Genomic DNA, 27645 nt, shown 5'->3' with positions numbered 1-27645 from the left:
CTCAGTTAGACGCTCTCGAGGTCAATAAACAAGAAGGTGGTTTTGTGGGATATGGCGAGCAACATGCCTAGACTCAGAAGTCGTGCTTGTGGAACCTCCCCTATTTTGATGATCTTCTTCTTCCACATAACATTGATGTAATGCACACTGAAAAGAATATCGCTGAGGCAATTTTTGGTACAATCATGGACATTCCTGATAAGACAAAGGATAACGTTAAGGCTAGAGTGGATCAAGCGAGGTTATGCGATAGACCAAAGCTGGACATGGCGCCTCCCAGAGCCGGCAAGTCATGGAGAAAGCCTAAGGCCGATTTCGTCCTGACGAGGGCCCAAAGGAGGGAGGTACTAGAATGGTTCCAAACGTTAATGTTCCCTGATGGGTATGCATCGAATCTGAAGAGGGGAGTGAACTTAGCTACTATGCGAGTCAACGGGCTCAAGAGTCATGATTACCACATATGGCTTGAACGCCTACTTCCGGTGATGGTTCGAGGCTATGTCCCTGAGCATGTCTGGCAGGTGCTAGCGGAGTTGAGCAATTTCTTCCGCCAGCTTTGTGTCAAGGAGTTATCTCATACCGTGGTTGCAGAAATGGAAAAAATGGCGCTTGTGTTGCTCTGTAAGTTGGAGAAGATTTTTCCACCCGGCTTCTTCAATCCGATGCAGCATATGATTCTGCACCTCCCGTATGAAGCACGAATGGGGGGGGGGCTGTGTAGGGCCATTGGTGCTATTCAATTGAGAGATGTCAAAAGGTTCTTCGAACTAAATGTAAAAACAAATGCAAAATTGAAGCATCCATTGTAGAGGCATACATTATGGAGGAGGTTTCAAACTTCACAACAAAATACTATGCTGACAACCTTCCTAGCGTGCATAATCCACCCCCTCGTTACAATGTCGGCGAAGATGAATCGAGCCTTAGCATTTTCCGAGGGAAACTCGGAAGTGCAAGTGGTTCGACCCCCAAGATCTTGAAACATGAAGAGTGGCGCGCTATCATGCTGTATGTGTTGATCAACCTATCCGAAGTGGAGCCGTACATGCTGTAAGTTCTCAGCAAATTTGTTCTCAAGTAGTCACTATTCTGTGTCCAACTCCCATGTTTCTCGTTGGTACAGGGAATTTCATCGTCAATTCTAGCGTGAATCAAGGGAACCTACCCCGCAGGAAGCTGAGACCCTTCTCAGAGAGGGTGCGGGAAATGGAATGCCCAATTTCATTTCTTGGTTCAAACAGAAGGTACAATCCAATTTAGCTCGTACTTAGTTTGACATTACAAGATGCTCGTACATGCGAGTAATATAACGAACCACCCTGCTTGAACTTGCAGGGCCAAACTGATGCGTCTCTGAGTGCCGAGTTGAGACAGGTTGCCAATGGCTGTGCCTATAGGGTCAAGTTGTTTACCGGTTATGACGTGAATGGCTATCGCTTTCACACAACAAGCCATGAGCAGAGTCGGCCCAATCGAAGAACCACAAATACCGGAGTTTTTACGCCGGGCATTAATGGGGTCGAGTACTACGGAAGACTTGAAGAAATATACGAACTCATGTTTCATGGTTGCAAACCTCTTAATCCAGTCATATTCAAATGCCATTGGTTTGATCCATCAGTAGTGAGACGGACCCCCTAATCTTGGGCTAGTCGAAATTCGACAATCATCCGTCTTACCAGGAGACGATGTCTATATTATGGCTCAACAGGCCACGCAAGTTTATTATCTCTCATACCCATGCCAAACCGACGACCGTCTTAAGGGTTGGGATGTTGTGTACATGGTATCGCCACACGGTAAACTACCTGTACCAAACAATGAGGATTACAACATAGACCCCAACACATATGACAGAGAGTTCTTCCAAGAAGATGGGCTCGAAGGGAGTTTTGAGATAGACTTAACCGAAGCGATCAGAATGGAAGTAGATAATGAAAGGGTTGCTGACGAGGACGCTGGAGACGAGGTTCAGAATGTGAAGGACTTAGAATTACTTCAGCGATTACATTTAGGCAATGACAGTGATGACGACATTCCCGATCATGATGATTATATCGACACGCGTGATAGTGATGATGAGACTTATGATCCAGCTAATCCCGATCATGATGATTATTTCTAATACATGTATGAGCCATACTAATTTATTTATTATTTGTCATAACTTTCTAAGTATGTTTTGTTTATCTGTGCTGATTGGTTTACTCTTTTTAATTGCAGGTGATTGAACAATGGTGGGCGGTATGAGGAAGATCGCGGTGCTTTACGGAAAGAGCGGAGCTTCAGGGTCAGCTTCAGGGAGGGGTCGAGGCAAGGGTGGAGGGAAGGGTAAAGGGAAGGGTAAAGGGAAGGGTAAAGGGGCGAGGCCCCCGTCGCCTGTAGCTCCCTCGTCGTCGTCTGAGGAGCTACCTTCCGCGCACGCCTCTGCTGACGAGGAGGAGCTCGCACGCCTCTGCTGACGAGGAGGAGGTACAGGAGGAGCAGGAGCAGGTGGAGGAGGAGCAGGAGCTCGTGAAGGACATGCACTATGAGGCGCGCGTCCAGGCCATCATCGATTACTATGCTCAATAGAGACGGATGAAGGTTAAAAAAGAAGAGGCAAGAACAATGAACCTGACCCGGGAACAATTCTTGCAGGTACATATAGAACATTAATACTTACTTTTTATGAGATTAATTACGCTTAATTTCATTTTTTCATATGTCATACACTTGATCACGTAGGTGCCTCCGTACTGGTGCGCCCAGCATGCCTAGTGCTGGGAATACATGGTGGACAAGTGGGTGGAGCCCGGGTGGGTGGAGACGCACAACGCTTGCCGGGACCGGCGTTTGCTGATGCCACGTGCATCACACCATCAAGGCAGCCTGAGCCTCGACAAATATAGGGAAAAATGGGTACGCGAATTCATTTCTTTATTCTAACGCTCAATTCTGCATAATTTCTAATCATTTTGCATTTTTGCCGCAGTCGTCGTCACATGAGGGCCAGCCTTGCTCCTAGTTCAAGGCATGGGTTCTGTCCAAAAAGGGCAAGGTGACGGCAAACATCGACTTCAACCCGGAGGACCCGCCCGAGGCGTACAACGATCCCAGCATCCACAACCGCGTCAGTGAGTACACGTCGATGGCAAGGCTGGTTCATGGGCCATAGTTCGATCTGAGCACTGAGGATCTTGATGGAGAAATCGTGATGAGGGTGGGAGGAGGCAAGAAGCATGGCCGGTACTGGATTGGCGACAATACACTCGACACGGCCTCTACTCCCACTCTCTCCCAGATCCGAGCAAGGAGCACGAGCTCGAGCCCGGCGATACGCCCACGGCCAACCACTGCGCAGTTTCAGATGGAGACTCTCCAGGTTATTTTTTATTTATTCATCGTTCGTTGATTGTTACGTAAGCTTTGTATTGTAACATTGGGATGAAATGTTATAGGTCCGGGTGGAAGCAGAAATAAAGCAACAGGAGGAGATGGAGGCGAGGATGGCGGAGATGGAGGTGAAGATGGCGGCCGAGCGGCAGACGATGCAGAGGATAGAGGAAGAAAATCGGTTGAGGATGGACCAAATGTTCCAATACATGCAGAATTTTGCATCGAGTATGGGTCAAGCTTTGCCACTGCCACCGGTGCTATTCCCTCCACCTCAGCCACCCACAACTACTCCTGTGAGTCACTTGACACCTTATGTTAGATCTATTTATTATTATTTTTTATGCCAAGATATTAGATGGATGGTTACCTTGCTTTTGCACAACATAAAAACTCACTAATTAACATTACAGATTTTTCTTTCACTTGAAAAATACAATGTAACTTAGTTCTGGACTATCTGTTGTGTATCTGGACTATCTGTTCTCGCATGGATCAAATTTGGATGATAATTATTCTCCATTGGATTATGTTCTGCTGTGCCAAATTGTTTATTTTCACATGGACCAATGAACATAGGAATTGCTGGGGAGCTTTTTCTGCGAGTCTGACTGTGACCTGTGCCCGGCCTTTGGATTTTTTTTTCCTTCTTAACTTCTTGACTGTGACCTGCGAGGTTGAGAATTGGGATTTATCACTAGCTACCACTGACCTGCTTGAGTTAGACACCTGTGTTGCACGCATTTTCTGCAGGAAGGAAGAATGAATGCATTTAAATTGCAAAATGTTGGCATCTTATGCCTCACAAGAGGAGCATGATTACTTTCAAGTTTTAACCAAGCACAACTTTATAATTAGCAAACTGGTACAAGAGTTTTACATCACTCTTTACTGTACAAGTATTCATTCATAGGGGACCATAACTTCACAGCACACACTACCTATGAGCAGATAGGGTTCCCTGGTTTCTACAGCATATAGCTGATGATTTGCTCTCAACCTATAGCTATTTACACATAACACACTTATCTATATTCTCCAGCTCCTTTTATTTCTTACCTGAGCAATCAATAGCTAGTTCAATAGCTAAGATATCTAGTTCATGTAGCAGTAGTTCCTGTCTGGTGGTTCTTCACATCCTTCACTCTTTGAAGTGGGGTGTGTGTGTGGTTAGTGTGGATATGCTGGAGATCGAGAGTCAGTAATCTCATCATATATATGCCTCGGTGCTGCTGTATATGCATCTGCAAGCTTTGCTGCTACTGAACTACTGATCTGATCCTCCAACTATAGTCATCATTAGTTAAAGGTGGTTTATTTGGCCTGGGGATTTGGGAAAGATGCAAATAAAAAGCATTGCGGCGCCCTGGAGCTAACTAGCTAGCCGTAGGCCGTAGCAGTGGTGATCTTTACTGCCTTTTGCTCATCTGAAGCTAGGTTGCTCTTGCTTGGAGCAACTAATAAAGTTTTGATTCTGACAACATTATCATTGAAAGTGTAGTGGCTCCCATCATGATATCATTACTACCTTTTGCTGTCGAGCTTATTTTTTTGACACCATGCACTTTCCTGATGATTACAACTGGAGCGTGGCTTAGTTTTGGTATAATCGTACTATTTTGTCTCTGATGAAAATTTCTTTTGGGCGGAATAAATATTACATCTGAATTTACTCATAAGTAGCAGCGCATGCAGGTAACACTAACACTGCTCTTCTGGGTAACTAATGCATAATAATAAATCTAGACATCTAGTTCAGCTTCAGAAAGCAAATGGGAGGGACGACTCTGATCCTGAAGTGTAGTGTTGATCTGCAACTTAGGATGACTTTTTTTTTTCCTTTCGGAAAGGGATTGCAATCTCAGGATCTATTCCTTGCTTTCGATTTCATGTAGCAGTAGTTCCTGTCCGGTGGTTCTTCACATCCTTCGCTCCTGAAAAAAAAGTAAAGCCGTGCTCCATAACTTTATGGCCATGCAGATCAAAATGTGTGCATAGCACGAATTTAAGTGTTGCATTAGTGTTGAATGTTGTGATTACAATTACAGCATGCTACCTTTCGATACTGAAATTCACTTTGCAATATGAAGTCTAACACTGTTAAAAAGGAAGCTAACACTGTTTTGAATACTTCTCTTTTGTGCAGAATCAACCGGCGGCATCAAATAATCAGTCTCAAGACCCGGATTTGTCGCAGAGGTTCCAAGGGCCTACGCAGTGATTGCATTTGCATTGTGGCTTATTGTGACTTAGTTGTGACTTGTGATGATGGTTTATTGTAAATTGTGATGATGGCTTGTGACTTGTGACGATGGTTTATTGTGAATTATGATGATTGTTTATTGTGACTTGTGATGATGGTTTACTGTGATAATTATGCCTGTGATGATGTTTTATTGTGAATTGTCATGGTTTTTTGTGAATTGAGAGGGGTCCGTTATATGTGACAGATTAGTAAAAAAGGGGGGGTCTTGGTCGCTTCGCCGAGTGTAACACTCGGCAAACAGAGGAGTTGCCGAGTGTCAAGGTAAAACACTCGGCGAAGAGACCATTTTCTATCATTCTGGGAACCTTCTTTGCCGAGTGTTTTGGCTTTGACGAGTGTATTCCAATGGACACTCGGCAAAGTGACCATAAAATCTGACCGTAGCTCGCTTGTTTGCCGAGTGTTTTAGGAATGGCACTCGGCAAAGTGTCTAAACTTTGCCGAGTGTTATGGACGTGGCACTCGGCAAAGTTTACAAACTTTGCCGAGTGTTTTGGTGCTGACACTCGGTAAACTTGAGGAACTTTGCCGAGTGTTTTCGTGTTGACACTCGGCAAAGTTGAGAAATTTTGCCGAGTGTTTTCTTCCTGACACTCGGCAAACTTGAGAAACTTTGCCGAGTGTTTTTCCGTGGTGCACTCGGCAAAATCGACGTCATCGTTCCATCCCGTCAAATTTTTTTTGCCGAGAGTTTATTTTTGCCGAGTGTTTATTGACACTCGGCAAACTGTTTGCCGAGTGCCCGATAAAAAACACTCGGCAAACTACTGTTTGCCGACAAATCAATGCCGTGTGCTGTATGCCGAGTGTAACACTCGGCAAACCGTTTGTCGAGTGTTTTTGTTCCTTTGCCGAGTGCCTCTGGTACTCAGCAAATCTACTGTTTCCCGTTGTGAATACCTCTCTCGCTTCGGCGATTGAGACGCGCGGACGAGGAGCCGCTGATCGACTCCATCACGGCCAGAATCCCGACATGGAAGGCGGGGCTCTTGACCAATGCCGGCAGGGTCCTACTCACCAAGGTCACGTTGTTCGTTGTCCCAGTGCACCTGAGCATTTCATGCTGCCTATCCAGCTGGGCAGTCAAGCAAATTGACAAGCTCCGGCAGGCCTTCATCTGGGCTGGCCTCCTGCACTGGCGGCAAGTGTAAAGTCGCCTGGCTGGTTGTCTGCCGACTGACTTATCTTGGAGGTTGGGGAGTAATCGATCTGCGCTTCTTTGGATTAGCGCTGCGACTACGCTGGGAGTGGCTCTCACGTTCTGAGCCACAATGCTGCTGGGTGAGCTTGCCATCGCGACCTGAAAGGTGCGTCGCCACTATGAGCGCCGCGAGCATGATAGTCACCGTGGGCAACGGTGCGTCCACAAGAGTCTAGACAGACAACTGGTCATTAGTGGGGCCCCTACACCTCTTTGCCCCGGCCCTCTTCGCTGCTATATCACGTTTGGGGCGCAAACGGTTGCTATGCGACGCCCTCCAGAACAACCGATGGGTGAGGGACATCACCAGAGCCACCACAACGCAAGTCCTATGTGATTACCTCCGAGTCTAGGAGCTCCTACAATCGGTGAACTTGCAGCCGCTGCAGCCGGATCGTTTTGTGTAGAGATGGTCTTCCTCTGGGGCGTACTCGGTCTCCTCGACATACAGGCTTTCTTTGCAGGATCAACCAGGCTCTTGGGAGCCAAGAGCTTTGGCGTACCAAGGCGCCGCCATGGGTAAAGCTCTTCTTCTGGTTCGCCCTACACTGCCGACTTTGGACCGCCAACTGTCGCAAGCGGCATGGCCTTCAAGACGACGACACATGTGCTCTATGTGATCAGGCATCCGAAACAGCGTGCCACTTGTTCCTCGGATGCGTCTTCTCCAGACAAGTCTGGCACGCGCTGTTGGAGCCCATACATCTACTGGCCCTATTGCCGGACGGCGTACAGGAACTCGACGAGTAGTGGATACAACAGAGGGGTCGGATCGACCTGGCGTCCAAGCCCCCGTTCGACTCGTTGCTGCTCCTTGTCGCCTGGACAATCTGGAAGGAAAGAAATTGTCGAGTCTTTGGTAGAGGGCCATCTTCGGTGCTCGATGTCGTCAGGGCGGCGATCAAGGAAGGCGAAGACTGGGCGCTGGCGTGCTTCACGCCTCTGGCTGCGCTTCATCTGTATTAGTTGCGAAATTCTTTGGACATGTAATCGCAAACCTTGGATCCAATAGTCAGGTAGGACTCTTAGCTGGACGTTGCTCGAGGCCGCTCGCCTAAATCAACGGCCCCGCGCTGTAACACCCCTGGTGTTACGACCTCGTTTAGCACCGAGATTTAGGCCTAAAAAAAATTACCGAAATGATTTTCTTGGATTTTAAAATTTAACTTATGTTTAAAAGTGTCGATTATGATGAATTATACTGAACAACGGGTTAATTAGTTTCTAGAGGTTTGTTTCTACGAGATAGATTGATGTATGGACTAGTGCTTAAAAAATGCCTGATGGCAAATAAATGGGGAATGGCTTGTTTATTTGATTGAGCATGAAAAACAATTTTTATAAACAAAAATTGTGAAAGTAAAATTTGCTAAATATTAAAACCTTAGAGTTTTAGTTACGCTTGTTAGTGCATAAAGTTGTTTAGAAAATGAATTTTTGGAAGCTAAAATAATATAAAACATAAACAGGAAAAATCATATCATCTGCACGATATGAACGTGGTGAATATGTGGGTATGCTTGTTCGAGTGTCAATGTGATGTTTGTTAGTTTAAAAATTAATACGAACCAAATAGAATTAAAAACGAGAGTGCCACTGGCTGCCTTCATGTTCCGTCAAGTTCGAGTCGTCCTGTCTATGCGCTAGTATGACGACGGTGGTGCGTCCCCCCTGTTCTGAACCAGTCAGTGGATTTATTGCGTCGCGTGGCATTGCTCCTGCCGGCCACGTTGTGCTAGACCGCGCTGTCCCTGCGTTAAGGAAAGTTGGCCGAACCCTCGGCGCGTCTGTTGCTTGAGCCGTTGTCTTTCTCTGTCTCACTGCGAGTTCCGTCGCTTCAACCCTGCAGCACCTTGAATGCCTCTATTGCCTCTGCTTGCCTGTCTCGGCCTGTCTCTGTCTGTTTCGGCTTTATCTCTGTGCTGCCCCTGCGTTCGTGTTCAAGTGGAGACCGACCCTCGCGTTGTTTTTCTCCTCCCTTTTCTATTTTTGCTTGCCTCTGTCTCTGACTGTGCTTGCCTGCCCTGCGTGTCTCTTCTCTGCTTGGTACTACTACTGTACTAGATGCGCAGTAGGCCACGTGCACTTGCTTCCTCGCGACCTTTTTCGGGAGCGCCTTAATGGAGATTTGCCAAATCGCTGCTCGCTCCGTCCCCTTGCCTCTACCTTTTTCTCAGCCGCAGCACCACGCCGCCTTCCATCGTGCCTGCTGCGCCGTTGCCCGGCGCCCTACATGAGCGTGCGTGCCCGTGGCTAGGCGCTGGTCCACAGCCTTCCCCGCGCGGCCCCTCCCAGGCACCTCCTCCGCTCGCCGTAGCTCCACGGCGCCTGCGTTGCCTTGGCCTACTCCCCGTGCCCCTTCTTTTTCCTTTCCGCGTTGCGCGCTCGTGCCCGCAGCGCCTCTCCTCCCGTTCCCCTGCGTGCCGGTGCCCCTTCCTTTTCCTCCTCCACTGTGGCCACATGTGGCCGCTGTGCCCCGCCCCGGTCCACGCTGGACTGGCGGCTCCACAACACTCCTCCTCGCCTCCGTGGCTTTCGCCCACAGCGTCACCCCTCATTTTCCCTCCCCGCGTCGTGTGCCTGTTGAAAGGTCCTAATATGGCTAGAGGGGGGGGGGGGTGAATAGCCTATTTAAAAAAAATCTACAAATCAACTAGAGCAATTTGATTAGTATGACAAATAGCGAAATGCAAACTTGCTCTAGCTCTACAAGGGTTGCAAGCCACCTATCCAACAATTTTAGTTGCAATGATTACTAGGCACACAACTTGCAATGTTACTACTCACTAAGAGCTCTCAATCTTGCTACTCTAAATAGCTCCACTAGATGAACTTAAAATAACAAAGCAAGCACTCAATTCTAATTACACTAAAGAGCTTGCCACAACTAGTTTGCAAGAATATAAATGAGTGAGTAGGGTGATTATACCGCTGTGTAGAGGAGTGAACCAATCACAAGATGAATACTAAATTAATCACCGGGAGAATACCAAAGGGCAAGAGACAACCAATTTTTCTCTCGAGGTTCACGTGCTTGCCGGCATGCTAGTCCCCGTTGTGTCGAACAACACTTGGTGGTTCGGCGGCTAAGAGGTGTTGCACGAACCTCGTCCACACAATTGGACACTGCAAGAACCTACCCACAAGTGAGGTAACTCAATGACATGAGCAATCCACTAGAGTTACCTTTTGGCTCTCCGCCGGGGAAGGCACAAGACCCCTCACAATCACCACGATCGGAGCCGGAGACAATCACCAACCTCCGCTCAACGATCCTCGCTGCTCCAAGCCATCTAGGTGGCGGCAACCACCAAGAGCAACAAGTGAATCCCGCAGCAAAACACGAATGCCAAGTGCCACTAGATGCAATCACTCAAGCAATGCACTTGGATTCTCTCCCAATCTCACAATGATGATGAATCAATGATGGAGATGAGTGGGAGGGCTTTGGCTAAGCTCACAAGGTTGCTATGTCAATGCAAATAGCCAAGAGAGTGAGCTTGAGCCGACCATAGGGCTTAAATAGAAGCCCCCCATAAAATAGAGCCGTTGTACCCCTTCACTGGGCACAACATGGGCTGACCGGACGCTCCGGTCAGATTGACCGGACGCAGGACCTAGTGTCCAGTCGCCCGATAACAGCCATGTGTCCCTCTGCGTTCAACCACAGCTAGCTGATCTCAACGGTCGAGACACGACCGGACGCTGCGGCAGAAGTGACCGGACGCTGAACCCCCAGCGTCTGGTCGTTTATCGTAAGCTCCCAAAGACGGCAAATCTTGACCGGACGCGTCTGGTCGACCTTGATCGGACGCAGCCAGCGTCCGGTCAGTCTCCTTGATCTCGGTACTGCTACATCGGCTCTGACCGGACGCTGCCTTCCAGCGTCCGGTTAGTCCGAGACCCAGCGTCCGGTCACAAGACCGACACTAGGTTTTCACTGCCACGCCTAACCAGACGCGCCGGTCCCCTGAGACCAGTGTCTGGTCACTTTGTGAAACAGCGAGACTGACCCTCTTTAATCTCTATCTTCTTCACCCTTGCTCAAATGTGCCAACCACTAAGTGTATCACCTTGTGCATATGTGTCAGCATATTTTCACAAATATTTTCAAGGGTATTAGCACTCCACTAGATCCTAAATGCACATGCAATGAGTTAGAGCATCTAGTGGCACCTTGAAAACCGCATTTCGATACGAGTTTCACTCCTCTTAATAGTACGGCTATCAATCCTAAATGTGATCACACTCGCTAAGTGTCTTGATCATCGAAACAAAATGGCTCCTACTATTTATACCTTTGCCTTGAGCCTTTTGTTTTTCTCTTTGTTCTTTTCAAGTTCAAGCATTTGATCATCACCATGCCATCACCATTGTCATGATCTTCGCCATTGCTTCATCAGTAGGAGTAGTGCTACCTATCTCATAATCACTTTGATAAACTAGGTTAGCACTTAGGGTTTCATCAATTAACCAAAACCAAACTAGGGCTTTCAATCTCCCCTTTTTGGTAATTGATGACAACCCTTATACAAAGATATGAATTGAGATTTAATTGAATCCACGTTGCTTGCCTAAGCATATTTACCATGTGTAAAAGAATATGGACAAGTTTCATGAACTCCAAATAGTAGCAATTGCTCCCCCTACATATGTGCTAAGAGTTTGGATTGTAGCTTGCACATATGCTTAGATAGGAAATATATGAGACAATTTCTACCGTATGATGCTAAGGTATAAGAGATGGACCTTTGAAGCGTGATACCAATCGGAGTCCACCAATATACCTTCCTTAGCACCATTAGTAACTATACATACACAAAAACTAGAATACCCTATGAGATCAACATTACAAGCAAGGGTCTAGTTTCCATAAAATGAACATAAGTCTAGTTACTTTAGCCTATGCATGCTAGTTTTTCATTTCACCATTCAAGCATATAACTAGCATACACCACATAAGCATGGAACTATATAAGGCGAGTAGGGGACCTCTCTAAAAAACATCTCTCATTGACATACAGCAATACAATCAGACGCAGGACGTAGGTATTACGCCTTCACGGCGGCCAAATCTGGATAAAACCTCGTGTCTGTCTTGCGTCACCGTCTTGTTTGTAGCTTGCGCATCTGTCTGCCGATAATCTACTACCTTAGGTATACCCCTAGATAGACTGCCGACCATATTTCGTCGACACCCAGCAGCAGCAGGATTCCTGGACTCAGAGCAATGTGTGTCGACGTGCGCTATGCGGTTGACTCCATGCCCTGGGCCGGTTCCTGTCATGTCACTGGCCGCGGATCTGATGTGCGTTGAGGCGGGCCTCTGCGCCACGCCGAAAGCTGCTACTAGCTTATTTGACACCTCGGTCCACTCGTTCGACCGTGACCCGAGTAAGCCTGCCATACCTCATGGAGTGGGCATCGGGGCATCGTGGGGAGCATGCTTGATCTCATCATGGGCCGCTCCCTCTGCTACGCTACTGGAGAAGACGATGGGCCCTCGTTTCTCTTTGAGCTTAGTGCACCGGGCGTGATGGACCACTCCGCCCTCGTCCACGAAGTCGATATTTGGCTTTCAGGCCTTGAGGAGGCCCTCAGTTCTGGGCGAGCTTTGCTGATGGGCCGACCTACACGGGGGATGAGCTTCTAGCCTCTGCGCCGGCAGGAGTCGAAGCCGCAGATCCCTGCCCCGGCCTCTCTGAAAACGATGAGGCCATCCGTCGCCGCGCTCCGGTCGTCTCGTCGACAGAGGAGTTCATCGCCTCCTACAAGAAGCCACTCCAGCAGCCCATACTATCGACGCCACGCCTGCGCTCAACCAAAGCCGTGACGACCAGCGACGATGAGGACTGGATACCCAAGAGGAGTGCCCGTTTGGCCGCCAAGAGCAGATTCAGAGCTGAGAAACCTGAGGCACAAGCTAGGAAGGTCATGATGAAGAAGCTGGGCTTCGAGGTCGAGACGGAGCTCCTAGATGAAGCATCCTTTGACGAGTTCCAGACCGCGTTTCAGCTACCGCTCTCGTCGTCCAAGCGTCAAACGATGAAGGTGTTGTTCCCGGACAGGAAGCAGCGGGCACTCGGTGCCGTTTGCGCCGCCCAGTGAACCCTTGTCCCCCTGTCGCGACAATAGTTTATCATGTTAAGTCAGAACGTCTTTGTCTGGAATGTACGAGGGCTGAACATGCACGCGCGTAGAGCTGTCGTACGCGAGTTCTAGCTGCAAGAACACGTCTCCGCGCTGTGCTTGGTAGAGACAAAACTCGATGTACTATCCCCCTCCTTAGGCACTGATGGGAGCTGGGTTTGACTATGTGTGATTGCCTTCTGTGGGAGCTTCCGACGGGATTGTGCTTGCCTGGTCACGTGATGTCTGGGTGGTGACTGATCACAATTGTCACGCGTTTTCGGTCACGGTCTCCATCTCTCCCACGTCCTCGCCTTCGGCACCGTGGACGCTGTCGTCAGTATACGGTCCGGTGCTGGACGAGCTCAAGCCGGCCTTCCTCAACGGGATCCGTGAGGTCCGCGCCCAGGCCTCGGGGCCATTCCTGATATGAGGCCACTTCAACCAGATTTACCGCGCCGCTGACAAAAACAACAGCCGCCTCAATCTCAGGCACATGAGGCGTTTTCGTCGGTTACTTGACGACTGTCAGCTTGAGGAGCTATTGTCGGTATACATGGAGTACCTCTAGGAGTAGATTCGGGGTAAAGCTTCTTACTCAGATGGGGAAACAATTGTTGTACCTTGGGATGGGTCACCCTTTCGGTACATGGCCACCGGTGTCGTGGCAGATCCGGCGTAGACGCCGGTAGCGTTGTAGTGGCGATGCAGTGGTGACGGCGGTGCGGTGGGGCATCCCGTCGCTGGCAGCACTTCTCGTTAGATCGGATTAGGTTTCTGTGAGTGGTTACGGCGGCTCCGGTCAACTTCGTTATCCGTGCCCGGTTCCCCACTCCTCTATTTATAGTGCTGTGCGACAGAGGCCCACTAACCATATTAAGGTTGGGTGCCCTCCGATCAGGGCGCAGATCCAAGGGCTTATAGGCCGTTGGGCTTATTGGTGGAGATCAACTAACAACTATACCTACATGGAAGGCTATACACTTGGTCTAACGAGAGGCAAAGGCCGACGCTTGAGCGCGTCGATCGCGCGTTTGCGTCCTTGGATTGGCTTGAAGCGTTCCCAAGCCACCACTTGAGATGCCTGTCTTCGGACTGCTCAGACCATGCACCATTGTTGCAGCAACTGTGCACTCTGCCTTGGGCTAAGCCCATGTTCCGTTTTGAGTCAGTCTAGGTGTGCCTAGATGGGTTCGAGGAGGCAGTCAAGCAGGCCTGGGACTGCCACTTGCCGGGTGCCGATGCTTGCAAAGTCCTCGACCACAAGCTGAGGAAGACAGCCAAGGCGCTACAGAGCTGGAGTATCAAGAACATCGGCAGTGTCCGCTCTCAGCTTTTCATGGCACGTGAGCTCATCGCCCAGTTCGACGCGACGCAAGAGCACCGTCTGCTATCCGACGATGAGCAGACGCTACGCAAGCAGCTTAAAGCTAATCAGCCTGGGTCTAGCATCTTTAGCAAGAACGATCGCACGGCAACGTTCGAGGCTGAGATTCTTAGAAGAGCTGTTCCCGATTGAGACGGCAACGTTCGAGGGAGACGCCAATACCAAGTTCTTCCATCTGCAGGCATGCCACAGAAATCGCAAGAACCACATCCCGTCGATTTCGCATAATGGTGTCTGGTTCTCTAGCGATGAAGCTAAGTCTGAGGTGATCTACGACTACTTCAACGGCATCCTCGGGACCCCGTTCCAACGACAGCACACCATTGAGCTTGAAGACTTGCTACCACAGCTTGATCTGTCCGGCATTGATGCCTGCTTCTCCGAGCAAGAGGTCTGGGACACCATCAGAGAGATGCCCGCCGACCATGCCCCGGGTCCTGATGGATTTAACGGCCTATTCTACAAGGTTGCGTGGCCGATCATCAAGCAAGACATCATGAATGCGATGAACGCTCTGTGGTCCCTTGATGCTAGGAGCTTCCACCTGGTGAATGATGCACTGATGATCCTCTTTCGGAAGAACCCGGACCCGAACCGCCTCAAGGACTTCCGCCCGATCGCTTTGATGCACAGCTTTAGTAAGCTGTTTGCTAAATGCTTAGCAAGGAGGCTAGCGCCGAGGCTTAAGGACATGGTCGCCCTAAACCAAAGCGCCTTCATCAAAGGCCGTGCCATCCACGATAACTTCAGAACCATTCAGCTAGCTTGCCGGTGGTTGCAAATGAAGAATTTTCCGATCGGTGCTCCTCAAGGTGGACATCGCAAAAGCATTAACTCGGTGTCCTGGCCGTTCCCGATTGAGGTGTTGCAGCACATTGGCTTCTCTCGGCGTTGGACGGATTGGATTTCTACCCTGCTATCCACAGCAAGCACTAAAGTACTAGAGAACGGAAGACCTGGGAAGCGGATCGTGCAAGCAAGGGGGCTGCGTCAGGGGGACCCTATCTCACCGATGCTCTTCGTCCTGGTTATGGAGGTCTTGAACTCCCTCATCAAAGAAGCCGACCGCAGCGCTGCACTGTCGCCGTTGCCTGGCCAGGTTGTCGTACATCGGGCGTCACTCTACGCCGATGATCTTGTCGTTCTACTGTCGCCAAGGACCGCAGACCTACAGTGTCTTGCCGAGATCCTCCAGTTGTTCGCGGGAGCGTCCGGGCTAGTCACAAACATGGAGAAGTGTGTCCCAACACCTATTCGCTGTGACGACGGCATGATCGCTGATGTCCAGCAGGTGTTCCCGTGTGTCGTGGCGCCGTTCCCGTGCAAACACGTGGGAATCACTACCGGAAACAGTAGGATTGCCGAGTGTATTCCATCGGGCACTCGGTAAACACCATATTTACCGTGTGTATTTAATAAAACACTCGCCAAACATATAGCACTCGGCAAAAGAAAACTTTGCCGTGTGCCTAATATAAAACACTCGGCAAAAGCAAACTTTGCCGTGTGCCTAATATAAAACACTCGGCAAAATACAAAAAAACTCTCGGCAAACACGGACACTCGACAAACTGGAGTCACGTGCGCTGGGCGTGCGGCGGCCATCTGACGGCCGTTGGGTGCGCCGCCCTACCGTTAGAACTTTGCCGAGTATCTGTTAGAGACACTCGGCAAAGACAAGGTATGCCGTGTGTTTTTTCTTGACACTCGGCAAACTAATTTATTTGCCGAGTGTTTTTTGTTTACACTCGACAAATTAATATTGTTGCCGAGTGTTTTATTATGGCACTCGGCAAAATAATTTTTTTCTCTCCTGCCCTCCAAACTTTTTCTACTCTCCACATACATCATGTGGTACTACATGTTAAAATTTGATATATTTCTCCATCTATTTGCTATATTTAAGCAATTTATTGCATTTAGAGGAATTTTTTGGTTTAAGTCAAATTTGAACCGCAAGTTATACAAATAATGGAATAAATTGAGTGGAGAAATCATATTCATGTTATTGAGTCCATTTTGGGGCCTTACTAGGGAAATGAAAAGAATTTTCGAACATTTTATTCAGGAAACACAACCACGAACGTGTGGCCGGATGATTTTTAAATTCTAAAAAAAGCAAACGAAGTCTGAAAATGACGAGATTTGTCAAGATCTCCTGATATCATACGTGGAGACTTTGAAAAAAAATTGAGAAGGTTTCGCACAATTTGTCACGTAAGACCTTTACAAACAGAAGCGTCTCCGTACAAGAATCGTAACGTTTAAAAGGATCCGATAAGATTTGGAGTCAAAGTGACGGTCGAATCGGGGTTTGACTTCAAAACTTTTTGTATAGGCAATAGACAACATAGATTGGTTCACGTCAAATTTTGGTAATTTTTCAGATCCGTTTGATAATTTTTATTTATTAACTGCAATTATAGAATTTTAATTGATATATTTTGAATTTGAGCTATAACTGCATGAAATAATGGATTATTATTCGTAGAAAAATCAAATATGCATTGTTGAGTGGATTTGACAATGTATTTTTAAATTACATCGTAACAAATTTAGTAGAACACGCTATGAAGAAGGAGGACCGTGGAGCATGAAATATCGATTTATTTTGCCGAGTGTTTTGTAGCTGACACTCGGCGAAAAGAACAGTTGCCAAAGTGTCATATCGGGGACACTCGGCAACTTCATCGACCGGCCCCACTGCACAGTATCTGGACGTAATGGAACATTAAAAAAAATAATGCCGAGTGCCCCATATCTTGGCACTCGGCATACTCCTTCAAAAAACTAATGCCGAGTGTCCCAGATCCTGGCACTCGGCAAATTCCTTCATATACCCCAGCGGTTAGCACCCCGGCCCTCACCCTCACCCTCACCCTTGCGCACACAACACGCAACCGCACGCCGCCAACCCCCGCCCCACCGCGCCCCGCCGCGCCCCACAGCGCTCCACCGCACCGCGCCCCGCCGCCTCCCCGCCCCACCGCGCCCCGCCACCGGCGCGGCATCGCTGACCCGCCCCCGGCGCCGCCCGCCCACGGCGCCCCGCCCCGCCCACGGCACCGCCCGTCCCCGGCGCGTCCCGCCCCTAGCGCCGCCTGCCCTCGGTGCCCCGCCCCGCCACCGGCGCCACCCGCCCCCGGCGCCCCGCGTGCGAAGCTCTCTCTCGTGGCGACGACTGGACGACCGCCGCCGCCGCCCTTCGCCAGGTCTTCTTCGGGCCCTTCGCCGGCGACGAGTATGCCCACCCCTTTTCTTCCCTTCCTGCTACGCGAAACTGAGCATCCAAACCCTAGCTTAACCTATTTGTATTCGGATCTGGTATAATTACAGGAGTATACATGTTCCTTCATCATGCAAGTACCATTTTCCTTCCTTTTCCCTTTTTTCAAATGCCAGTAGGATACGAGCTCCGTAGTACCGAGAAAGTCAAAGTCTGTTTCTTCTAGACGAGGACGGCCAAAGTGGTTTGGCAGTGCGACAGAGAGAGCAGCAGTTAGTACATGCATGTGTGCTAAGCTACTAGTATCAGGTCACACTACCTTGGTCTTGTTTCCTTTTCTTGATTTGGAAATCCGGACTCGATGTGTTTCTGGTCAACCCAATCAACCACGGAACAACAAACTCTACTACGTCCCTAAGATAGCAATTAGTGGACTACTCCAACAGATAGCAAAGAATGAACAACACTACTCCAGTTCAGAACTGTTAGTGGTAGATGATTGGGAAATAGCTTACTTTGTTGAGTGAGAAGCTCATTTGAAGATCTACCTTTTGCTGTAAATAAATCTCTTCAATTGTAACTAGCATACTGAATTGGAAGAAAGCCCATTTCATTTCAATAGGCCACATACAGTAACATTTTGACAACCTAGCATATAAATATTAAACACGCCAGATAATTTGCATTTTATAAAATATACAAAACCCATACAAGAGATGGTTCAAACAAATGTTAAATCAAATGGTTCAAATACATCATTGTCCATATCCCGAGTAATGTAAATAGATGACATATTCTATTAACAGCTCTTCCTATATTGGAACAACTGTAGCAATCTTCCATCTTTTTTAGCACACGAACCTGCACATCCAGCTGTTCGTAATGAAGCTTTTTGGATTTTCTGCAATATCACTGATGAATTGAGAAACAGACAATGAGTGAACGGACTAGGAACCGGCCAGCTGGTGAAAAGCTGTTTCTGAATGACTCACCGAATCACTGTGATGCATGTCTGCGTCCTGAAATAGCTAGCTCCTGTTCAGTCCCGTCCCTGGACCTCTTCTGTGGTGTGGTCCAGCAAAGTTCATACCAGACACGGCCTTAAGTTTCAGAACCTACGCGACCCCAAAAACACCATCAAAAGCTATATCACTATCAGTCACCATGGCATAATTAAAGGAGGGAGGATAACACAGAATTTATGCAATCTCATACATATTTCCAGGAAGCATACCTTTAGACAAAGTAGTAAATGTCCACTCTTAACTCGTAAGGACCTGCACTAGTAGAAGAAGATTCATCGTTGTCCTCGAAAGTTTTTTTATAGAGATATGGAGAAAATAGCCTGGTTGCACCTCATAGAAGGGAATCTGTTGTGCTCTAATGCCCTGTTGTGTTGCGCGTACGAATGTTTCCTAAAATGTTTTGCTGGCTGCTGCTCAGCTCAATTTCTTACCTTTTTCATCTGGCATCTAGGAACTGTGCGCTTGTCAATGCGCTAGACAGTTTCATGCAACAGAGTTCCCCCTTTATCTTACACCTGAAATATTGAAGGAAATGGACATTATTGTTATATCAACTAATAAAACATATGACTTTGTATAATGGCATCAGGGAAATGGACATTATTGGTTATCCACATGCTTGGCTTCTTATGTTGATGCTCAATTTGATTACACTCCTTATCATATCAGTCCCACACAAAGTTGATAATAAACCTCTAGAGTTTTTCTAAACACTTCTTGCTTGAATCATACAACCACATATCAACTTGCAGGTTTTTGCCGCCGCTCCCTGCCCCGCCTGGTTCCGCCTTGCCCTCCCGCCGCCCCACGACTTGTCGTCCTCGACTCGTCACTTTGCAGGACAGCAAGGTGAGGCATAAAAGACCATTCTTTCCGTATCATGTTCGTATATCACGTAACCAAGCTAGGCGTCTCCCGTTCGAAAGAGATACGGTTGGAAATATGCAGATCTTTGCATATCTATAACCGTATCTGTTTCAAATTGTCCACGTTTTTTGGACAGCTCGAGGATGTGTAGATGCTGTTAGTTTCCATGCTCTACTCCGATCCATGATAGAGTTTCGGCAGCATCTCCCTGTTGTTCTCCGGATACACAATCTCCCTTTCAGGACGTGTATTTGGAGAACAGCGGGGAGGTGCTGCCGAAATTCTATCTCGGATAGGAGTAGAGCATGGAAACTAACCCCATCTATACATCCTCGGGTGGGATTAGGACATATCTTCACCTATTAGATAGTATAGGAACGTGTAGATGCAACGTGATTTTTTTATATTACTCACTGATATGCTAGAGGATGGATGACCATGAGTGGATGTACACGGGCCGCTCTAGTCAGAGTTCGTGGACCGAAGAATGGATTGACAAGACCGATGCTTTCTTGGAACGGGCATTTGCAAGGGTTAAAGGAGCTAGTGTCACTTGGTGTCCCTGCAGCAAATGTGCAAACACGCGTCGGCAAACCAAGCTGGTCATGGGTAAACATCTTTGCAAGAATGGATTTGCGGCAGACTATACCAGGTGGATCTACCATGGTGAAGCCGATCGTGGGAGAGACGAGGTCGTGAGACAACGCATCGAGGAATATGATGGGGATGCCGGGGTAGGAGACATGTTAAATGACTATCATGAAGCACACTTCGATGAAGGACGTAGGGAGGAGGAGCCAGAGGCTACCGCAAAGGCGTATTACGACATGTTGTCTGTGGCACAGCAACCCGTTCACGGGTATTCCAAGGTTTCTCAACTGGATGCCATTGCACGCCTAATGGCCGTGAAGTCCCAGTTTAGCTTGAGTCGAGACGCCTTCGATGTTATGCTCACAGTTGTTGGCAGCCTGCTCCCGGATGGTCACATCTTGCCAAAGAGCATGTATGAGGCACAAAAACTCCTTCGTGCACTTAAGATGCCATACGAGCAGATACATGCTTGTCCGAAGGGGTGCATCTTATTTAGGAAATAGTATGCGGAAGAAAAGTACTGTGTGAAGTGCGAATTGTCAAGGTTCCTGGAGGTAGACTCTGGTGATGGTCAGAAGAGGCAGCTCACAATCCCCGTGAAGATCCTACGGTACCTTCCTTTCATACCGAGGATCCAACGGCTTTACATGACTGAGGAATCCACGAAACAGATGACATGGCATAAAAACGGACATCGATACAATCCTGAGAAGATGGTACACCCATCCAATGGTGAAGCCTGGACAGGGTTTGATGAGATTCATCGTGAGAAAGCTCTAGAGGCTCGTAATGTACGTGTTGCGCTGGCAACAGATGGGTTCAATCCTTATGGAATGGCGGCTGCCCTGCACACCTGTTGGCCCATGTTTGTTATCCCCCTCAATCTCCCCCCTGGCGTCATCTTTCAATGACAGAACATATTCTTGTCGTTGATAATTACAGAACACCCAGGGAATAATATGAGTGTGTACATGGAGCCTCTGATTGATGATTTGCTACGTGCTTGGGAGGAAGGGGTATGGACATACGACCGAGCTACAAAGACAAACTTCAAGATGCAGTTTGGTACCAGTACTCCCTGCATGACTTGCTGGCATATGGGATTTTCTGTTGCTGGTGTGTTCACGGGAGGTTCCCATGCCCGGTATGCAAGGCTTCTCTGATGTTCATTTGGTTGACGAAGGGTGACAAGTATTCTTCGTTCGACAAACATCGACAATTCCTCCCTCCTGACCATCCATTTAGACTAGACATCAAGAACTTTACGAAAGGTGTCGTAGTTAAAGACCCTAAACCGCAGATGATGACAAGAGCCGCGGTTCGTGCTCAGTTAGACGCTCTCGAGGTCAATAAACAAGAAGGTGGTTTTGTGGGATATGGCGAGCAACATGCCTGGACTCAGAAGTCGTGCTTGTGGAACCTCCCCTATTTTGATGATCTTCTTCTTCCACATAACATTGATGTAATGCATACTGAAAAGAATATCGCCGAGGCAATTTTTGGTACAATCATGGACATTCCTGATAAGACAAAGGATAACGTTAAGGCTAGAGTGGATCAAGCGAGGTTATGCGACAGACCAAAGCTAGACATGGCGCCTCCTAGAGTCGGCAAGTCGTGGAGAAAGCCTAAGGCCGATTTCGTCCTGACGAGGGCCCAAAGGAGGGAGGTACTAGAATGGTTCCAAACGTTAATGTTCCCTGATGGGTATGCATCGAATCTGAAGAGGGGAGTGAACTTAGCTACTATGCGAGTCAACGGGCTCAAGAGTCATGATTACCACATATGGCTTGAACGCCTACTTCCGGTGATGGTTCGAGGCTATGTCCCTGAGCATGTCTGGCAGGTGCTAGCGGAGTTGAGCAATTTCTTCCGCCAGCTTTGTGCCAAGGAGTTATCTCGTACCGTGGTTGCAGAAATGGAAAAAATGGCGCTTGTGTTGCTCTGTAAGTTGGAGAAGATTTTTCCACCCGGCTTCTTCAATCCGATGCAGCATATGATTCTGCACCTCCCGTATGAAGCACGAATGGGGGGGGGGGGGGCTGTGTAGGGCCATTGGTGCTATTTAATTGAGAGATGTCAAAAGGTTCTTCAAACTAAACGTAAAAACAAATGCAAAATTGAAGCATCCATTGTAGAGGCATACATTATGGAGGAGGTTTCAAACTTCACAACAAAATACTATGCTGACAACCTTCCTAGCGTGCATAATCCACCCCCTCGTTACAATGCCGGCGAAGATGAATCGAGCCTTAGCATTTTCCAAGGGCAACTCGGAAGTGCAAGTGGTTCGACCCCCAAGATCTTGAAACATGAAGAGTGGCGCGCTATCATGCTGTATGTGTTGATCAACCTATCCGAAGTGGAGCCGTACATGCTGTAAGTTCTCAGCAAATTTGTTCTCAAGTAGTCACTATTCTGTGTCCAACTCCCATGTTTCTCGTTGGTACAGGGAATTTCATCGTCAATTCTAGCGTGAATCAAGGGAACCTACCCCGCAGGAAGCTGAGACCCTTCTCAGAGAGGGTGCGGGAAATGGAATGCCCGATTTCATTTCTTGGTTCAAACAGAAGGTACAATCCAATTTAGCTCGTACTTAGTTTGACATTACAAGATGCTCGTACATGCGAGTAATATAACGAACCACCCTGCTTGAACTTGTAGGGCCAAACTGATGCGTCTCTGAGTGCCGAGTTGAGACAGGTTGCCGATGGCTGTGCCTATAGGGTCAAGTTGTTTACCGGTTATGACGTGAATGGCTATCGCTTTCACACAACAAGCCATGAGCAGAGTCGGCCCAATCGAAGAACCACAAATACCGGAGTTTTTACGCCGGGCATTAATGGGGTCGAGTACTACGGAAGACTTGAAGAAATATACGAACTCATGTTTCATGATTGCAAACCTCTTAATCCAGTCATATTCAAATGCCATTGGTTTGATCCATTAGTAGTGAGATGGACCCCCTAATCTTGGGCTAGTCGAAATTCGACAATCATCCGTCTTACCAGGAGACGATGTCTATATTATGGCTCAACAGGCCACGCAAGTTTATTATCTCTCATACCCATGCCAAACCGACGACCGTCTTAAGGGTTGGGATGTTGTGTACATGGTATCGCCACACGGTAAACTACCTGTACCAAACAATGAGGATTACAACATAGACCCCAACACATATGACGGAGAGTTCTTCCAAGAAGATGGGCTCGAAGGGAGTTTTGAGATAGACTTAACCGAAGCGATCAGAATGGAAGTAGATAATGAAAGGGTTGCTGACGAGGACGTTGGAGACGAGGTTCAGAATGTGAAGGACTTAGAATTACTTCAGCGATTACATTTAGGCAATGACAGTGATGACGACATTCCCGATCATGATGATTATATCGACACGCGTGATAGTGATGATGAGACTTATGATCCAGCTAATCCCGATCATGATGATTATTTCTAATACATGTATGAGCCGTACTAATTTATTTATTATTTGTCATAACTTTCTAAGTATGTTTTGTTTATCTGTGCTGATTGGTTTACTCTTTTTAATTGCAGGTGATTGAACAATGGTGGGCGGTACGAGGAAGATCGCGACGCTTTACGGAAAGAGCGGAGCTTCAGGGTCAGCTTCAGGGAGGGGTCGAGGCAAGGGTGGAGGGAAGGGTAAAGGGAAGGGTAAAGGGAAGGGTAAAGGGGCGAGGCCCCCGTCGCCTGTAGCTCCCTCGTCGTCGTCTGAGGAGCTACCTTCCGCGCACGCCTCTGCTGACGAGGAGGAGGTACAGGAGGAGCAGGAGCAGGTGGAGGAGGAGCAGGAGCTCGTGAAGGACATGCACTACGAGGCGCGCGTCCAGGCCATCATCGATTACTATGCTCAATAGAGACGGACGAAGGTTAAAAAAGAAGAGGCAAGAACAATGAACCTGACCCGGGAACAATTCTTGCAGGTACATATAAAACATTAATACTTACTTTTTATGAGATTAATTACGCTTAATTTCATTTTTTCATATGTCATACACTTGATCACGTAGGTGCCTCCGTACTGGTGCGCCCAGCATGCCTAGTGCTGGGAATACATGGTGGACAAGTGGGTGGAGCCCGGGTGGGTGGAGACGCACAACGCTTGCCGGGACCGGCGTTTGCTGATGCCACGTGCATCACACCATCAAGGCAGCCCGAGCCTCGACGAATACAGGGAAAAATGGGTACGCGAATTCATTTCTTTATTCTAACGCTCAATTCTGCATAATTTCTAATCATTTTGCATTTTTGCCGCAGTCGTCGTCACATGAGGGCCAGCCTTGCTCCTAGTTCAAGGCATGGGTTCTGTCCAAAAAGGGCAAGGCGACGGCAAACATCGACTTCAACCCGGAGGACCCGCCCGAGGCGTACAGCGATCCCAGCATCCACAACCGCGTTAGTGAGTACACGTCGATGGCAAGGCTGGTTCATGGGCCATAGTTCGATCTGAGCACTGAGGATCTTGATGGAGAAATCGTGATGAGGGTGGGAGGAGGCAAGAAGCATGGCCGGTACTGGATTGGCGACAATACACTCGACACGGCCTCTACTCCCACTCTCTCCCAGATCCGAGCAAGGAGCACGAGCTCGAGCCCGGCGATACGCCCACGGCCAACCACTGCGCAGTTTCAGATGGAGACTCTCCAGGTTATTTTTTATTTATTCATCGTTCGTTGATTGTTACGTACTTCAGCTTTGTATTGTAACATTGGGATGAAATGTTATAGGTCCGGGTGGAAGAAGAAATGAAGCAACGGGAGGAGATGGAGGCGAGGATGGCGGAGATGGAGGTGAAGATGGCGGCCAAGCGGCAGACGATGCAGAGGATAGAGGAAGAAAATCGGTTGAGGATGGACCAAATGTTCCAATACATGCAGAATTTTGCATCGAGTATGGGTCAAGCTTTGCCACTGCCACCGGTGCTATTCCCTCCACCTCAGCCACCCACAACTACTCCTGTGAGTCACTTGACACCTTATGTTAGATCTATTTATTATTATTTTTTATGCCAAGATATTAGATGGATGGTTACCTTGCTTTTGCACAACATAAAAACTCACTAATTAACATTACAGATTTTTCTTTCACTTGAAAAATACAATGTAACTTAGTTCTGGACTATCTGTTGTGTATCTGGACTATCTGTTCTCGCATGGATCAAATTTGGATGATAATTATTCTCCATTGGATTATGTTCTGCTGTGCCAAATTGTTTATTTTCACATGGACCAATGAACATAGGAATTGCTGGGGAGCTTTTTCTGCGAGTCTGACTGTGACCTGTGCCCGGCCTTTGGATTTTTTTTTCCTTCTTAACTTCTTGACTGTGACCTGCGAGGTTGAGAATTGGGATTTATCACTAGCTACCACTGACCTGCTTGAGTTAGACACCTGTGTTGCACGCATTTTCTGCAGGAAGGAAGAATGAATGCATTTAAATTGCAAAATGTTGGCATCTTATGCCTCACAAGAGGAGCATGATTACTTTCAAGTTTTAACCAAGCACAACTTTATAATTAGCAAACTGGTACAAGAGTTTTACATCACTCTTTACTGTACAAGTATTCATTCATAGGGGACCATAACTTCACAGCACACACTACCTATGAGCAGATAGGGTTCCCTGGTTTCTACAGCATATAGCTGATGATTTGCTCTCAACCTATAGCTATTTACACATAACACACTTATCTATATTCTCCAGCTCCTTTTATTTCTTACCTGAGCAATCAATAGCTAGTTCAATAGCTAAGATATCTAGTTCATGTAGCAGTAGTTCCTGTCTGGTGGTTCTTCACATCCTTCACTCTTTGAAGTGGGGTGTGTGTGTGGTTAGTGTGGATATGCTGGAGATCGAGAGTCAGTAATCTCATCATATATATGCCTCGGTGCTGCTGTATATGCATCTGCAAGCTTTGCTGCTACTGAACTACTGATCTGATCCTCCAACTATAGTCATCATTAGTTAAAGGTGGTTTATTTGGCCTGGGGATTTGGGAAAGATGCAAATAAAAAGCATTGCGGCGCCCTGGAGCTAACTAGCTAGCCGTAGGCCGTAGCAGTGGTGATCTTTACTGCCTTTTGCTCATCTGAAGCTAGGTTGCTCTTGCTTGGAGCAACTAATAAAGTTTTGATTCTGACAACATTATCATTGAAAGTGTAGTGGCTCCCATCATGATATCATTACTACCTTTTGCTGTCGAGCTTATTTTTTTGACACCATGCACTTTCCTGATGATTACAACTGGAGCGTGGCTTAGTTTTGGTATAATCGTACTATTTTGTCTCTGATGAAAATTTCTTTTGGGCGGAATAAATATTACATCTGAATTTACTCATAAGTAGCAGCGCATGCAGGTAACACTAACACTGCTCTTCTGGGTAACTAATGCATAATAATAAATCTAGACATCTAGTTCAGCTTCAGAAAGCAAATGGGAGGGACGACTCTGATCCTGAAGTGTAGTGTTGATCTGCAACTTAGGATGACTTTTTTTTTTCCTTTCGGAAAGGGATTGCAATCTCAGGATCTATTCCTTGCTTTCGATTTCATGTAGCAGTAGTTCCTGTCCGGTGGTTCTTCACATCCTTCGCTCCTGAAAAAAAAGTAAAGCCGTGCTCCATAACTTTATGGCCATGCAGATCAAAATGTGTGCATAGCACGAATTTAAGTGTTGCATTAGTGTTGAATGTTGTGATTACAATTACAGCATGCTACCTTTCGATACTGAAATTCACTTTGCAATATGAAGTCTAACACTGTTAAAAAGGAAGCTAACACTGTTTTGAATACTTCTCTTTTGTGCAGAATCAACCGGCGGCATCAAATAATCAGTCTCAAGACCCGGATTTGTCGCAGAGGTTCCAAGGGCCTACGCAGTGATTGCATTTGCATTGTGGCTTATTGTGACTTAGTTGTGACTTGTGATGATGGTTTATTGTAAATTGTGATGATGGCTTGTGACTTGTGACGATGGTTTATTGTGAATTATGATGATTGTTTATTGTGACTTGTGATGATGGTTTACTGTGATAATTATGCCTGTGATGATGTTTTATTGTGAATTGTCATGGTTTTTTGTGAATTGAGAGGGGTCCGTTATATGTGACAGATTAGTAAAAAAGGGGGGTCTTGGTCGCTTCGCCGAGTGTAACACTCGGCAAACAGAGGAGTTGCCGAGTGTCAAGGTAAAACACTCGGCGAAGAGACCATTTTCTATCATTCTGGGAACCTTATTTGCCGAGTGTTTTGGCTTTGACGAGTGTATTCCAATGGACACTCGGCAAAGTGACCATAAAATCTGACCGTAGCTCGCTTGTTTGCCGAGTGTTTTAGGAATGGCACTCGGCAAAGTGTCTAAACTTTGCCGAGTGTTATGGACGTGGCACTCGGCAAAGTTTACAAACTTTGCCGAGTGTTTTGGTGCTGACACTCGGTAAACTTGAGGAACTTTGCCGAGTGTTTTCGTGTTGACACTCGGCAAAGTTGAGAAATTTTGCCGAGTGTTTTCTTCCTGACACTCGGCAAACTTGAGAAACTTTGCCGAGTGTTTTTCCATG

The 27645-nt window shown here is 47.5% G+C and overlaps 1 long non-coding RNA gene across 1 annotated transcript; it reads right to left on the bottom strand.

Annotated features, from left to right (window-relative positions):
- Nucleotides 1-18240: 18240 nt before the first annotated feature.
- On the bottom strand, nucleotides 18241-18701 carry LOC136487446 (uncharacterized). Its single transcript, XR_010767257.1, has 2 exons — nucleotides 18577-18701; nucleotides 18241-18496 (listed from the first exon to the last, which is right to left on the bottom strand). It is a non-coding gene; the product is annotated as an uncharacterized lncRNA (long non-coding RNA).
- Between the last annotated feature and the right edge of the window lie 8944 nt (nucleotides 18702-27645).

This window comes from Miscanthus floridulus, chromosome 10 (assembly GCF_019320115.1).
Source record: "Miscanthus floridulus cultivar M001 chromosome 10, ASM1932011v1, whole genome shotgun sequence".
NCBI classification, from domain to species: domain Eukaryota; kingdom Viridiplantae; phylum Streptophyta; class Magnoliopsida; order Poales; family Poaceae; genus Miscanthus; species Miscanthus floridulus.
This window is presented reverse-complemented; position numbering and strand designations above follow the sequence as displayed.